At 37.5% G+C, this 3,789-nt stretch overlaps 1 long non-coding RNA gene across 1 annotated transcript; it reads left to right on the forward strand.

The window, feature by feature from the left end:
- On the forward strand, positions 1–1,274 carry LOC144014869 (uncharacterized). The gene is made up of 2 exons (XR_013282607.1): positions 1–366; positions 1,097–1,274. It is a non-coding gene; the product is annotated as an uncharacterized LOC144014869 (long non-coding RNA).
- Positions 1,275–3,789: the final 2,515 nt, after the last annotated feature.

A 3,789-nucleotide genomic window follows, 5' to 3' on the forward strand; every position in this document is an offset into this window, starting at 1 on the left:
TGCCACAATTCTTAACCAATCAGGAGTCGGACAGGAGAGCAAATCCTGATTGGCTGTTTAATATCCAATCAGGCAGAACTTTGACAACGTGTCGTCACGCCGCGTTGCATCATGGGCGCTTCTTCGATTTTTGTTATGTTTTGTTTTGTTTACTAGCACTCGGTGCTTTCCTGTTTGTATTTTATCTGCATTTCTGCTGACTTTTATTTACTTAACAAAAGTTTTGTTATATTACGGGGTGAAGCAGCTCCCAACTGCTTTCCTGCTTAGCGGAAGACAAGTTTTAGCCCTCATGGGACCGTTGGATGACCGTTGGGGGGGACGCTAACTTCCGAATCGAAGACTACTTTCAACATTTTCATAACGGTAAGTAGCTTAAAAGTAGCATCTTTTAACTTGGCCACTATCACACACAGGCTTCCAAGACAATCAAAATTGTATGTAATAGTTATATACACGACATTGGCAATGGATGTGCATAGTTATGATGAAGAAAAAAAAATTGCCACCCCCTTTCTTTATTTTCTTATGCATTTTTAGTGCCTAGTGCCACCAAATGTATATCGTGTAACTAACAGACAGAAAAAAACATGGAATGTCCAAAAGCACTGTTAACACAATGCCATAGTTACTGATTTGTAAGTACGTTAGTGATATTGATTAGAAAATCGTGGAAAATTACGAGATATCAGCTCTTGAATTCAATTCACGAGTTAATTTTGTTGTCATTACCTGTATACTTGTGCACATAAATGCCATCTCAAACAAATCACTAAAGCAGCCTTTTACCACCTAAAAGACTTCGACCGAAGGGTTGCATGCTCCATACCAGAAGAACCTGACTCATGCTTTTATTTCCAGTAGACTTGATTATTGCAAAGGTCTTCTGACTGTTCTCCCTCAAAAGAGCATCATATTATAGCTGCAGAGGTTATGAAGTACCCTTAGTTGTACTAGACATTTAACATGAACAAGAAACTGTAGAAACATGGATGGTCACATTGTTTTCCCATAACTACATGAAGATGGATGGATATGATTGTTTCACGTTTTACAATTAATAACCTTGAGCTTTTGTTTGTTTCCAATTTACCAGGTAAACCAATCCAGATTGCGCATCGTTTCTATATCCGGGTCACAGTCATCAATACGATGTCTAAGGATAGAGAGTACAGCTGAGATGGATGGGACGGCGATGGATGGCTCCACAATAGCAGTCTACCATGCCTACTGTGTGTAAAACTTGAAATAAAAACTGCAAAGATGCACTGTAACTGAGGACGATTCATTTGATTTAAAAACAAAATGTACAGTTTGCTGTTTGTTGATCGATAATGCATCATTAAGTGTAAATTACAAATACAATGTGTAATATATTTTCATCTGTGGAACCTCTTGGGTCTTGCATTCTCAATACATCATCGTGAGTACAGTACTCTGAGGTCTTCTTGGTCAATGATGGGCAAATGTGCAGTGTGTGCACTTCCGCACTTTAATCTTGAAACCATAAATGTGTCATGTACTGCATTGGCACTGTACCTGCAATAGTATTTTGGTTATTGTTTACAGGTTGTTCCGAATACAGTGTGTGTGACACTTTTTATTTTTCTAATTGTCAATGATACTGTTTGCAAGACACATTTAAATAAGTTCAGTAAAAGTGTCGACAACTTACAGGAGAAAAAATATTTTAAAAATGTTTGATTTGGTATGCTGCAAAACAGGCCATTACAACTATTCGAACTTCAAATTATGATAGTCCAATGTTAATGTTGTCATTCTTCAGGAGCTCTTGATTTCTCTGCTGTCAAGCTCAAGCTTCACGTTCTGACTCTTCCTACAGACATTTTAATGACTAAGTCAAATTGGTCTCATCAGCTGGCTCAAAAACGTCAGGAATTAGGGCTGTACAAAATTGGAAAATCATGCAATACGCGATTTTGCTGAATATAGCAATAGATATTGCAATATTTAATATGGATCTAAAGAAATGACTGATGATGATTTTATTATCTAATGAACAAATTATATTTCTCATGCAGTAAAATGTATTCAGAGTTATTTAATTGTAATGACTTGAATAATGTTCAACTAGTGGATGGTGGTGCACATTTTAGCAAGTGGCTGACTGGTCAAATTCAGATAAAAGCAAAAAATTCCATATGAAACTTATTGCATGTCTGTTATATGCATATTGCATGGGCCAATAGCGCGATATCAATATTTTTTCCACTCCACTTCTTCATCTTCTGCTTCTCGTGGTGTTTTTGACACTTCTGTTGTGGTGTCATCAGGTGCATTCTGGGTCCTTTGTCATCTTTGTTGCCTGGTAATAAAAACAAAACCCAAGGTTAGCGCTCAGATTTTTAATTGTCTATCTGTTGTTATGGAAAAATGACAAGATCAACCATGTTTTCACATTAGTAAAACAATTATTTTGGGCAAACATGTTTATTTCAACAGCTGCTAGTCATGGTGTATGGTTGTCTTGTAACCAAAATGAATTCAATTCTTACGTCAATAACTATGGCATTGGACTGCCAAACACAGTGCTCTTATGTATTCAATGTTTTCTGTTATTCACGATATACCTTTAGTGGTACCAGGCACTAATTACTAAAGAAAAATGGATGGTCTAACATTTTCTTTTCTACTTCTTATACAACACCACTCATGATGGCATGCATTGTTTAAGATTGTAATGATAGTAGCACGATCAAAAAGAGGACAAAACTATAGGATTTACTGACTTAAATAGAGTACAGTATTTTGTAACTTACCATAATGAAAACGTAAGTAGCGGGTTAGCCTCTTCTCTTTTTTTTTCTTCTATTTTATGCCGTCATCCAACATCACCATGAGCGCTAAAACTTGTTTTCCCTCCTTCTTCCGCTAAGCAGGAAAGCAGTTAGGAGCTGATTCATCCCGTAACATAACAAAACTTCGATTAAGTAAATAAAAATCAGCAGAAATACAGACAAAAAGTCAAACAGGAAAGGACCGAGTGCTTGTTTAAAAAAAAAATCAAAAAAAAAATCGAAGAAGCGCCCATGATGCAACGCGGCGTGACGACACGTTGTCAAAGTTCTGCCTGATTGGATATTAAACAGCCAATCAGGATTTGCTTTCCTGTCCGACTCCTGATTGGTTAAGAATTGTGGCACAAATATCACGCCTCGACCCTTGCATCGCAAGCGTAAATCAAAGTTTCGTACGTGTTGAGGAGAGACGAAGCAAGCGTGCGCGAGGACTGTTTTGTACGCACGAAACACATTTTGTACGTACGAAACACATTTTTGGTACGTACGAAACACATTTTGTACGTACGAAACACATTTTGTTACGCACGGAATTGTGGCACAAATCTAACGCCATACTCTTGCAGCCTATTTAGAAATGTGTTGCTCATAATTGTGGGAATGTTATTGAGATTCTTTCATCTTACTTATTATTATTGTGGGATGCTGAAAGCAGGAGGTCGCAGGTTCAAAGCCCACTGCCGACTGTACATTGCACATATGTCCGTGGCAATTACATAAACGGATATTAAAGGAAGGCTCCTTTAATTTTACATGTATGGCTTGATTGGCAGTAAATAGTTAGTATAGCTACGAAACATGCATAAGAGCTGAAGAATACACTCCTATATTGATTTATTTAACTTTTTTCATCATAGAAGTACTTCCGTGTTGCAACGCCCCCAAGTGGTGACGTCACTAGTGTGTATACTCGCTTGGGGAACAGTAGTTCACGCAGACATAACAACGAGGAAGACACAAACGTCAGTTA

The sequence above is a fragment of the Festucalex cinctus genome, chromosome 2 (assembly GCF_051991245.1).
Source record: "Festucalex cinctus isolate MCC-2025b chromosome 2, RoL_Fcin_1.0, whole genome shotgun sequence".
In the NCBI taxonomy this organism is placed as follows: domain Eukaryota; kingdom Metazoa; phylum Chordata; class Actinopteri; order Syngnathiformes; family Syngnathidae; genus Festucalex; species Festucalex cinctus.